The sequence below is a fragment of the Salmo salar genome, chromosome ssa05 (assembly GCF_905237065.1).
Source record: "Salmo salar chromosome ssa05, Ssal_v3.1, whole genome shotgun sequence".
NCBI classification, from domain to species: Eukaryota; Metazoa; Chordata; class Actinopteri; order Salmoniformes; family Salmonidae; genus Salmo; species Salmo salar.
In genome coordinates, this window is record NC_059446.1 from 25579270 (window position 1) to 25592672 (window position 13403).

Consider the following 13403-nt stretch of genomic DNA (forward strand, 5'->3'; position numbering starts at 1 on the left):
TGCAGCGCAACATCTCCTTCACATTGAGTTGATCAGATTGTTGATTGTGGCCTGTGGAATGTTGTCCCACTCCTCTTCAATGGCTATGCGAAGTTTCTGGATATTGGTGGGAATTGGAACACGCTGTCGTACATGTCGATCCAGAGCATCCCAAACATGCTCAACGGGTGACGTCTGTTGAGTACACAGGCCATAGAATAACTAGAAAATGTTCAGCTTCGAGGAATTGTGTACAGATCCTTGAGACATGGGGCCGTGCATTATTATCATGCAGAAACATGAGGTTAGGTAGAGTTGAAACCAGGATTCATCCGTGAAGAGCACACTTCTCCAGCATGCCAGTGGCCATCGAAGGGAAGTATTTGCCCACTGAAGAAGTCGGTTACGACGCCGAACTGCAGTCAGGTCAAGACCCTGGTGAGGACGACAAGCACGCAGATGAGCTTCACGGAGACGGTTTGACAGTTTGTGCAGAAATTCTTCAGTCGTGCAAACCCACAGTTTCATTGGCTGGTCTCAGACTATCCCGCAGGTGAAGAAGATAGATGTGGAGGTCCTGGGCTGGTGTGGTTACACGTGGTCTGTGGTAGTGAGGCCGGTTAGGCATACTGCCAAACACCTTGAGGCGGCTTATGATAGAGAAATGAACATTCAATTATCTGGCAACAGCTCTGGTGGACATTCCTGCAGTCAGCACGCCAACATCTGTGGCATTGTGTTGTGTGACAAAACTGCACATTTTAGAGTGGCCTTTTATTGTCCCCAGCACAAGTTGCACCTGTGTAATGATCATGCCGTTTAATCAGCTTCTTGATATGCCACACCTGTCAGGTGGATTAATTATCTTGGCAAAGGAGAAATGCTCATGAACAGGGATGTAAACAGATTTGTGCACAAAATTAGAGAGAAATTAGCTTTTGTGCTTATGGAACATTTCTGGGATATTTTATTTCAGCTCATAAAACATGGGACCAACACTTTACATGTTGTTTTTATATTTTTGTACAGTACACATTTTCAGTCAACTAAATATACCAGACTAAACCAGAGGATACATTTTTTTTTTACCCACAGTGCCTCTAGTAGACAAATATATAGTAGAGTGTATGTTCTGAGAATCTTGCACTGCCTGTTGCCAGCTCCACAGCCTGTTGCCAGCTCCACAGCCTGTTGCCAGCTCCACAGCCTGTTGCCAGCTCCACAGCCTGTTGCCAGCTCCACAGCCTGTTGCCAGCTCCACATCAAGGAATTGTATTCAAAGACGGTGGAAATCAAGGTTCCTATTGTGTTGAATATCTACACAGTAAAGCTGTAAGTTGAGCCACACCGGCTGATAAAGATGAAGGGCTTTGGAAGTACACACACCAGAATAGTTGAACCTTAAGAATGTCAGTGAATGACATTTATTTGTATACATTTTTTCATGATCTGTTATTGTTATTTATTAGCCTGGACCTGTGACGATGTGTCTTGCTGTGTCAGGGTATATAGTAGAGGTCAACCGATTATGATTTTTTCAACGCCGATACCGATTATTGGAGGACCAAAAAAATCTGAATATATATAAATATTTCTATCTATATATGTGTAATAATGACAATTACAACTACTGAATGAACACTTATTATAATACATCAATAAAATCAATTTAGCCTCAAATAAATAATGAAACATGTTCAATTTGGTTTAAATAATGCAAAAACAAAGTCTTGGAGAAGAAAGTAAAAGTGCAATATTTGCCATGTAAAAAAGCTAACATTTAAGTTCCTTGCTCAGAACATGAGAACATATGAAAGCTGGTGGTTCCTTTAAACATGAGTCTTCAATATTCCCAGTTAAGAAGTTTTAGGTTGTAGTTATTATAGGACCATTTCTCTCTATACCATTTGTATTTCATATACCTTTGACTATTGGATGTTCTTATAGGTACTATAGTATTGCCAGCCTAATCTCGGGAGTTGATAGGCTTGAAGTCATAAACAGAGCAATGCTTGAAGCACAGCGAAGAGCTGCTGGCAAATGCAGGAAAGTGCTGTTTGAATGAATGCTTACGAGCCTGCTGCTGCCTACCACCCCTCACAGACTACTCTATCAAATATGAAATCATAGACTTAATTATAATATAAAACACACAGAAATACGTGCCTTAGGTCATTAGTATGGTAAAATACGGAAACGATCATTTTGAAAACAACATTTTATTATTTCAGTGAAATACAGAACCGTTCCGTATTTTATCGAACGTGTGGCATCCCTAAGTCTAAATATTGTGGTTACATTGCACAACGTTCAACGTTATGTCATAATTACGTACAATTCCCTACAAATTAATTACGGTCTTTGTTAGGAAAAAATGGTCTTCAGACAGTTCGCTATGAGCCAGGCAACCCAAACTGCTGTATATACCCTGACTCTGCTTGCACAGAATGCAAGAGAAGTGACACAATTTCCCTCGTTAAAAGAGATTCATGTTAGCAAGCAATATTAACTAAATATGCAGGTTTAAAAATATATACATGTGTATTGATTAAGGCATTGATGTTTATGGTTAGGTACACATTGGTGCAACGACAGTGCTTTTTTCACGAATGCGCTTGTTAAATCATCACCCGTTTGGCGAAGTAGGCTGTGATCCGGTGATAAATTAACAGGTACCGCCTCGATTATATGCAACGCAGGACAAGCTAGACAAACTAGTAATATCAACCTTGGCTTGCTGCAATCGCGTAAAAGGTAGTCAGCCTGCCATGCAGTCTCCTCGTGGAGTGCAATGTAATCGGCCATAATTGGTGTCCAAAAATGCTGATTACCAATTGTTATGAAAACTTGAAAAATCAGCCCTAATTAAATTGGCCATTCCGATTAAATCGGTCGACCTCTAGTATATTGTCCTGTTTAACATACACTACATGTACAAAAGTATGTGGACACCTGCTCGTCGACCATCTCATTTCAAAATCATGGGCATTAATATGGTGTTGGTCCCCCCTTTGCTGCTATAACAGCCTCCACTCTTCTGGGAAAGCTTTCCATTAGATGTTGGAAAATTGCTGTGGGGCCTTGCTTCCATTCAGCCACAAGAGCATTAGTGAGGTCGAGCACTGATGTTGGGCGATTAGGCCTGGCTCGCAGTCGGCATTCCAATTCATCCATAAGGTGTTCGGTGGGGTTGAGGTCAGGGCTCTGTGCAGGCCAGTCAAGTTCTTCCACATCAATCGACAAACCATTTCTGTATGGACCTTGCATTGTGCACGGGTGCATTGTCATAACGAAACAGGAAAAGGGCCTTCCCCAACTGTTGCCACAAAGTTGGAAACACAATTGTCTAGAATGTCATGGTCAGCATTAGGAATACCCTTCACTGGAACTAAGGGGACTAGCCCGGACCATGAAAAACAGCCCCAGACCAATATTCCTCCTCCACCAAACTTTACAGTTGGCACTACGCATTGGGGCAGGTAGCCAAGCCCAGATTCGTCCGTCGGACTGCAAGATGGTGAAGCTTGATTCATCATTCCAGAGAACACATTTCCACTGCTCCAGAGTCCAATGGCGGCGAACATTACACCACACCAGCCGACTGCGCATGGTGATCTTAAGCTTGTGTGCGGCAACTCGGCCACGGAAACCCATTTTATGAAGCTCCCGGCGAACCGTTCTTGCGCTGACGTTGCTTCCAGAGGCAGTTTGGAACTTGGTAGTGAGTGTTGCAACCGATGATAGATGATTTTACGTGCTACAGATCCTAGCAAAAGTATTCATCCCCCTTGACGTTTTTCCTATTTTGTTGCATTAAAACCTGTAATTTAAATTTATTTTTATTTGGATACACAAAACAGTCCACATTGGGGAAGTGAAAAAAATTACTTGTGTCAAAAAATTATTAAAAATTAAAAAGGAAAAAAGTGGTGCCTGCATATTTTATTTAACCTTCATTTAACCTGTTAGGGCTAGGGGGCAGTATTGACATGGCCGGATAAAAAACGTACCCGATTTAATCTGGTTACTACTCCTGCCCAGTAACTAGAATATGCATATAATTATTGGCTTTGGATAGAAAACGCCCTAAAGTTTCTAATACTGTTTGAATGGTGTCTGTGAGTATAACAGAACTCAAATGGCAGGCCAAAACCTGAGAAGATTCCATGCAGGAAGTGGCCTGTCTGACAAGTTGTGTTTCATCTGGGCTCTTTTTATTGAAGACTGAGGATCTTTGCTGTAACGTGACACTTCCTACGGCTCCCATAGGATCTCAGAGCCCGGGAAAAAGCTGAACGATATCGAGGCAGCCTCTGGCTGAAACACATTATCGCTTTTGGCAAGTGGCCGATCAGAGTACTATGGGCTTAGGCGCGTGCCCGAGTCGACCGAATGCTTTATTTTCTTTCGTCTGTTTACCTAAACGCAGATTCCCGGTCGGAATATTATCGCTTTTTTATGAGAAAAATGGCATAAAAATTGATTTTAAACAGCAGTTGACATGCTTCGAAGTATGGTAATGGAATATTTAGAATTTTTTTGTCACGAATTGCACCATGCTCGTCACCCTTATTTACCCTTTCGGATAGTGTCTTGAACGCATGAACAAAACGCCACTGTTTGGATATAACTATGGATTATTTTGAACCAAACCAACATTTGTTATTGAAGTAGAAGTCCTGGGAGTGCATTCTGACGAAGAACAGCAAAGGTAATAACATTTTTCTTATAGTAAAGCTGACTTTGGTGAGTGCTAAACTTGCTGGGTGTCTAAATAGCTAGCCCTGTGATGCCGGGCTATCTACTCAGAATATTGCAAAATGTGCTTTCACCGAAAAGCTATTTTAAAATCGGACATATCGAGTGCATAGAGGAGTTCTGTATCTATAATTCTTAAAATAATTGTTATGCTTTTTGTGAACGTTTATCGTGAGTAATTTAGTAAATTCACCGGCAGTGTTCGGTGGGAATGCTAGTCACATGCTAATGTAAAAAGCTGTTTTTTGATATAAATATGAACTTGATTGAACAAAACATGCATGCATTGTTTAACCTCTCTAGGCTAGGCGGGACGAATTCGTCCCACCTACGTAACAGCCACGGCTATCCTGTGGCGCGATTTTCAAAACCTTAAAAATCCTATTACTTCAATTTCTCAAACATATGACTATTTTACAGCCATTTAAAGATAAGACTCTCGTTAATCTAACCACACTGTCCGATTTCAAAAAGGCTTTACAACGAAAGCAAAACATTAGATTATGTCAGCAGAGTACCAAGCCAGAAATAATCAGACACCCATTTTTCAAGCCAGCATATAATGTCACCAAAACCCAGAAGACAGCTAAATGCAGCACTCACCTTTGATGATCTTCATCAGATGACAACCCTAGGACATTATGTTATACAATACATGCATGTTTTGTTCAATCAAGTTCATATTTATATCAAAAACCAGCTTTTTACATTAGCATGTGACGTTCAGAACTAGCATACCCCCGCAAACTTCCGGGGAATTCGCTAACATTTTACTAAATTACTCACGATAAACGTTCACAAAAAGCATAACAATTATTTTAAGAATTATAGATACAGACCTCCTCTATGCACTCGATATGTCCGATTTTAAAATAGCTTTTTGGTGAAAGCACATTTTGCAATATTCTAAGTACATAGCCCAGGCATCACGGGCTCGCTATTTAGACACCCGGCAAGTTTAGCACTCACCATAATCATATTTACTATTATAAAAATGTCATTACCTTTTGTTGTCTTCGTCAGAATACACACCCAGGACAGCTACTTCAATAACAAATGTTGGTTTGGTCCAAAATAATCCATCGTTATATCCGAATAGCGGCGTTTTGTTCGATGCGTTCCAGACACTATCCGAAATAGTAAAGAAGTGTCACGCGCTTGGCGCAATTCGTGACAATAAAATTCTAAGTATTCCATTACCGTACTTTCGAAGCATGTCAACCGCTGTTTAAAATCAATTTTTACGACATTTTTCTCGTAGAAAAGCGATAATATTCCGACAGGGAATCTCCTTTTCGGCAAACAGAGGAAAAAAATCCCAAAGGCGGGGGCGGTCGGGGTCACGCGCATAAGCTAGTGTCTCTTGATGGGCCACTTGAGAAAGGCGATAATGTGTTTCAGCCTGGGGCTGGAATGACGACATTCTGTTTTTTCCCGGGCTCTGAGCGCCTATGGACGACGTGGGAAGTGTCACGTTAGAGCAGAGATCCTTAGTAAATGATAGAGATGGAAAAGAAGTTCAACAAATGGTCAGACAGGCCACTTCCTGTAAAGGAATCTCTCAGGTTTTGACCTGCCATTTGAGTTCTGTTATACTCACAGACACCATTCAAACAGTTTTAGAAAATTTAGGGTGTTTTCTATCCATATGTAATAAGTATATGCATATTCTAGTTACTGAGTAGGAGTGGTAACCAGATTAAATCGGGTATGTTTTTTATCCAGCCGTGTCAATGCTGCCCCCTAGCCCTAACAGGATAACATCATGTCCTAGGGTTGTCATCTGATGAAGATCAAAGGTTAGTGCTGCATTTAGCTGTGGTTTGGGTTTATGTGACATTATATGCTAGCTTGAAAAATGGGTGTCTGATTATTTCTGGCTGGGTACTGTGCTGACATAATCTAATGTTTTGCTTTCGTTGTAAAGCCTTTTTGAAATCGGACAGTGTGGTTAGATTAACGAGAGTCTTGTCTTTAAAATGGTGTAAAATAGTCATATGTTTGAAAAATTGAAGTTTTTGCATTTGAGGTTTTTGAATAACGCGCCACGGGATTACACTGGCTGTTACGTAGGTGGGACGATTTGGTGCCACCTACCCTAGAGAGGTTAACCAGGTAGGCAAGTTGAGAACAAGTTCTCATTTACAATTGCAACCTGGCCAAGACAAAGCAAAGCAGTTCGACACATACAACAACACAGAGTTACACATGGAGTAAAACAAACATACAGTCAATAATACAGTAGAAAAATAAGTCTATATACAATGTGAGCAAATGAGGCGAGATAAGGGAGGTAAAGGCAAAAAAGGACATGGTGGCAAAGTAAATACAATATAGCAAGTAAAACACTGGAATGGTAGATTTGAAGTGTAAGAAAGTGCAAAGTAAAAATAGAAATAATGGGATGCAAAGGAGAAAAATAAATAAGTAAATAAATACAGTAGGGGAAGTGGTAGTTGTTTGGGCTAAATTATAGATGGGCTATGTACAGGTGCAGTGATCTGTGAGCTGCTCTGACTGTTGGTGCTTAAAGCTAGTGAGGGAGATAAGTGTTTCCAGTTTCAGAGATTTTTGTAGTTCGTTCCAGTCATTGGCAGCAGAGAACTGGAAGGAGAGACGGCCAAAGGAGGAATTGGCTTTGGGGGTGACCAGAGAGATATACCTGCTGGAGCGCATGCTACAGGTGGGTGCTGCTACGGTGACCAGTGAGCTGAGATAAGGGGGGACTTTACCTAGCAGGGTCTTGTAGATGACCTGGAGTCAGTGGGTTTGGCGACGAATATAAAGCGAGGGCCAGCCAACGAGAGCATACAGGTCGCAGTGGTGGGTAGTATATGGGGCTTTGGTGACAAAATGGATGGCACTGTGATAGAATGCATCCAATTTGTTGAGTAGGGTATTGGAGGCTATTTTGTAAATGACATCGCCGAAGTCGAGGATCGGTAGGATGGTATGTTTGGCAGCATGAGTGAAGGATGCTTTGTTGCGAAATAGGAAGCCAATTGTAGATTTAACTTTGGATTGGAGATGTTTGATGTGAGTCTGGAAGGAGAGCTTACAGTCTAACCAGACACCTAGGTATTTGTTGTTGTCCACATATTCTAAGTAAGAACCGTCCAGAGTAGTGATGCTGGACGGGCGGGCAGGTGCGGGCAGCGATCGGTTGAAGAGCATGCATTTAGTTTTACTTGTATTTAAGAGCAGTTGGAGGCCACGGAAGGAGAGTTGTATGGCATTGAAGCTCGTCTGGAGGGTTGTTAACACAGTGTCCAATGAAGGGCCAGAAGTATACAGAATGGTGTCGTCTGCATAGAGGTGGATCAGAGACTCACCAGCAGCAAGAGCGACATCATTGATGTATACAGAGAAAAGAGTTGGCCCAAGAATTGAACCCTGTGGCCCCCCATAGAGACTACCAGAGGCCCGGAAAACAGGCCCTCCGATTTGACACACTGAACTCTATCAGAGAAGTAGTTGGTGATCAAGGCGAGGCAATCATTTGAGAAACCAAGGCTATTGAGTCTGCCGATGAGGATGTGGTGATTGACAGAGTCGAAAGCCTTGGCCAGGTCAATGAATACGGCAGCACAGTATTGTTTCTTATCGATGGCGGTTACGATATCGTTTAGGACCTTGAGCGTGTCTGAGGTTCACCCATGACCAGCTCTGAAACCAGATTGCATAGCGGAGAAGGTGCGGTGGGATTCCAAATGGTCGGTAATTTGTTGACTTGGCTTTGAAGACCTTAGAAAGGCAGGGTAGGATAGATATAGGTCTGTAGCAGTTTGGGTCAAGAGTGTGTCCCACTTTGAAGAGGGGGATGAAAGCAGCTGCTTTCCAATCTTTTGGAATCTCAGATGACACGAAAGAGAGGTTGAACAGGCTAGTAATAGGGGTTGCAACAATTTCGGCAGATCATTTTATAAAGAAAGGGTCCAGATTGTCTAGCCCGGCTGATTTGCAGGGGTTCAGATTTTGCAGTTCTTTCAGAACATCAGCTGACTGGATTTGGGAGAAGGAGAAATGGGGAAGGCTTGGGCGAGTAGCTGTGGGGGGGTGCAGTGCTGTTGATCGCGGTAGGGGTAGCCAGGTGGAAAGCATGGCCAGCCTTAGAAAAATGCTTATTGAAATTCTCAATTATAGTGGATTTATAGGAGGTGACAGAGTTTCCTATTCTCAGTGAAGTGGGCAGCTGGGAGGAGGTATTCTTATTCTCCATGGACTTTACAGTGTCTCAGAACTTTGAGTTTGTGTTGCAGGAAGCAAATTTCTGCTTGAAAAAGCTAGCCTTGGCTTTTCTAACTGCCTGTGTATATTGGTTTCTAACTTCCCTGAAAAGTTGCATATCACGGGGGCTGTTCGATGCTAATGCAGAACGCCACAGGATGTTTTTGTGTTGGTTAAGAGCAGTCAGGTCTGGAGAGAACCAAGGGCTATATCTGTTCCTGGATCAAAATTTCTTGAATGGGGCATACTTATTTAAGATGGTGAGGAAGGCATTTAAAAAAAATAACGAGGCATCCTCTACTGACGGGATGAGGTCAATATACTTCCAGGATACCCGGGCCAGGTCGATTAGAAAGGCTTGCTCGCTGAAATGTTTCAGGGAGCGTTTGACAGTGATGAGTGTAGGTCGTTTGACCGCTGACCCATTACGGATGCAGGCAATGAGGTAGTGATCGCTGAGATCTTGGTTGAAAACAGAAGAGGTGTATTTAGAGGGCAAGTTCGTTAGGATGATATTTATGAGGGTGCCCGAGTTTACGGCTTTGGGGTGGTACCTGGTAGGTTCATTGATAATTTGTGTGAGATTGAGGGCATCAAGCTTAGATTGTAGGATGGCTGGGGTGTTAAGCATGTCCCAGTTTAGGTCACCTAGCAGCACGAGCTCTGAAGATAGATGGGGGGCAATTAGTTCACATATGGTGTCCAGAGCACAGCTGGGGGCAGAGGGTGGTCTATAGCAGGTGGCAACGGTGAGAGACTTATTTTTAGAGAGATGGATTTTTAAAAGTAAAAGTTCAAATTGTTTGGGTACAGACCTGGATAGTAGGACAGAACTCTGCAGGCTCTCTCTGTAGTAGATTGCAACACCGCCCCCTTTGGCCGTTCTATCATGTCTGAAAATGTTGTAGTTAGGGATGAAGATTTCAGAGTTTTTGGTGGACATCCTAAGCCAGGATTCAGACACGGCTAGGACATCCGGGTTGGCAGAGTGCGCTAAAGCAGTGAATAAAACAAAGTTTAGGGAGAAGGCTTCTAATGTTGACATGCATGAAACCAAGGCTATTTCGGTTACAGAAGTCATCAAAAGAGAGCGCCTGGGGAATAGGAGTGGAGCTAGGTGCTGCAGGGCCTGGATCCACCTCTACATCACCAGAGGAACAGAGGAGTAGAATAAGGGTACGACTAAAAGCTATGAGAATTGGTCATCTATGACGTCCAGAATACAGAGTAAAAGGAGCAGGTTTCTGGGGGTGATAAAACAGCTTCAAGGTACAGTGGGGGAAAAAAGTATTTGATCCCCTGCTGATTTTGGACGTTTGCCCACTGACAAAGAAATGATCAGTGTATAATTTTAATGGTAGGTTTATTTGAACAGTGAGAGAGAGAATAACAAAAATATCCAGAAAAACACATGTCAAATATTAGAAACTGATTTGCATTTTAATGAGGGAAATAAGTATTTGACCCCCTCTCAATCAGAAAGATTTCTGGCTCCAAGGTGTCTTTTATACAGGTAACAAGCTGAGATGAGGAGCACACTCTTGAAGGGAGTGCTCCTAACCACAGCTTGTTACCTGTAAAAAAGACACCTGTCCACAGAAGCAATCAATCAGATTCCAAACTCTCCACCATGGCCAAGACCAAAGAGCTCTCCAAGGATGTCAGGGACAAGAATGTAGACCTACACAAGGCTGGAATGGGCTACAAGACCATCGCCAAGCAGCTTGGTGAGAAGGTGACAACATTTGGTGCGATTATTCGCAAATGGAAGACACACAAAAGAACTGTCAATATCCCTCGGCCTGGGGCTCCATGCAAGATCTCACCCCGTGGAGATGCAATGATGATGAGAACGGTGAGGAATCAGCCCAGAACGACACGGGAGGATCTTGTCAATGATCTCAAGGCAGCTGGGACCATAGTCACCAAGAAAACAATTGGTAACACACTACGCCATGAAGGACTGAAATCCTGCAGCACCCACAAGGTCCCCCTGCTCATGAATACATATACATGCCCATCTGAAGTTTGCCAATGAACATCTGAATGACTCAGAGGACAACTGGTGAAAGTGTTGTGGTCAGATGAGACCAAAATGGAGCTCTTTGGCATCAACTCAACTCGCCGTGTTTGGAGGAGGAGGAATGCTGCCTATGACCCCAAGAACACCATCCCCACCATCAAACATGGAGGTGGAAAGATTATGCTTTGGGGGTGTTTTTCTGCTAAGGGGACAGGACAACTTCACCATATCAAAGGGACGATGGACGGGGCCATGTACCGTCAAATCTTGGGTGAGAACCTCCTTCCCTCAGCCAGGGCATTGAAAATGGGTCGTGGATGGGTATTCCAGCATGACAATGACCCAAAACACACGGCCAAGGCAACAAAGGAGTGGTTCAAGAAGAAGCACATTAAGGTCCTGGAGTGGCCTAGCCAGTCTCCAGACCTTAATGCCATAGAAAATCTGTAGAGGGAGCTGAAGGTTCGAGTTGCCAAACGTCAGCCTCGGACCCTTTAATGACTTGGAGAAGATCTGCAAAGAGGAGTGGGACAAAATCCCTCCTGAGATGTGTGCAAACCTGGTGGCCAACTACAAGAAACGTCTGACCTTTGTGATTGCCAACAAGGGTTTTGCCACCAAGTACTAAGTCATGTTTTGCAGAGGGGTCAAATACTTATTTCCCTCATTAAAATGCAAATAATTTTATAACATTTTTGACATGCGTTTTTCTGGATTTCTTTGTTGTTATTCTGTCTCTCACTGTTCAAATAAACCTACAATTAAAATTATAGACTGATCATTTCTTCGTAAGTGGGCAAACGTACAAAATCAGCAGGGGATCAAATACTTTTTTCCCCTCACTGTATAATGTACAGACAAAGGTATGGTAGGATGTGAATACAGTGGAGGTAAACCTAGGCATTGAGTGATGATGAGAGAGATATTGTCTCTAGAAACATCATTGAAACCAGAAGATGTCATAGCAGTGTGGGTGGTGGAACTGAAAGGTTGGATAAGGTATAATGAGCAGGGCTAGAGGCTCTACAGTGAAATAAGCCTATGTATTCACCCCCTTTGCTATGAAGCCCCTGAATAAGATCTGGTGCAACCAATTACCTTCAGAAGTCACATTACTTATCTAATTATGTCCACCTGTGTGCAATCTAAGTGTCACGTGATCTCATTTATATATATATATATATAAATTAAATAAAATATAAAACACACACACAGTCGTGGCCAAAAGTTTTGAGAATGACACAAATATTAATTTCCACAAAGTTTGCTGCTTCAATGTCATTAGATTTTTTTGTCCAATGTTACTATGGAATACTGAAGTATAATTACAAGCATTTCATAAGTGTCAAAGGCTTTTATTGACAATTACATGAAGTTGATACAAATAGTCAATATTTGCAGTGTTGACCCTTTTTCAAGACCTCTGCAATCCGCTTTAGCAAGCTGTCAAATAACTTCTGGGCCACATCCTGACTGATGGCAGCCCATTCTTGCATAATCAATGCTTGGAGTTTGTCAGAATTTTTGGGTGTTTGTTTGTCCACCCACCTCTTGAGGATTGACCACAAGTTCTTAATGGAATTAGGGTCTGGGGAGATTCCTATCGATGTTTTGTTCCCCGAGCCACTTAGTTATCACTTTTGCCTTATGGCAAGGTGCTCCATCATGCTGGAAAAGGCATTGTTCGTCACCAAGCTGTTCCTGGATGGTTGGGAGAAGTTGCTCTCGGAGGATGTGTTGGTACCATTCTTTATTCATGGTTGTGTTTTTAGGCAAAATTGTGAGTGAGACCACTCCCTTGGCTGAGAAGCAACCCCACACATGAATGGTCTCAGGATGCTTTGCTGTTGGCATGACACAGGACTGATTGTAGCGCTCACCTCGTCTTGTCCGGACAAGCTTTTTTCCGGATGCCCCAAACAATCGGAAAGGGGATTCAGAGAAAATGACTTTACCACAGTCCTCAGCAGTCCAATCCATGTACCTTTTGCAGAATATTTCAGTCTCTCCCTGATGTTTTTCCTGGAGAGAAGTGGCTTCTTTGCTGCCCTTTGCTGCCCAGGCCATCCTCCAAAAGTCTTCGCCTCACTGTGCGTGCAGATGCACTCACACCTGCCTGCTGTCATTCCTGAGCAAGCTCTGTACTGGTGGTGCCCTGATCCCGCAGCCTTCTTCACAACAATTGAACCGCTCTCCTTGAAGTTCTTGATGATCCAATAAATGGTTGATTTAGGTGCAATCTTACTGACAGCAATATCCTTGCCTGTGAAGCCCTTTCTGTGTAAAGCAATGATGACAGCACGTGTTTCCTTGCAGGTAACCATGTTTGGCAGAGGAAGAACAATGATTCCAAGCACCACTCTCCTTTTGAAGCTTCCAGTCTGTTATTTGAACTCAATCAGCATGACAGAGTGAT

At 42.8% G+C, this 13403-nt stretch overlaps 1 protein-coding gene across 1 annotated transcript in view; it reads right to left on the bottom strand.

Moving 5' to 3' along the window:
- Window positions 1-13403, bottom strand: part of LOC106604552 (palmitoyltransferase ZDHHC9) — a 56331-nt gene that overhangs the window by 13635 nt on the left and 29293 nt on the right. The gene's annotated exons all lie outside the window — the stretch shown is intronic.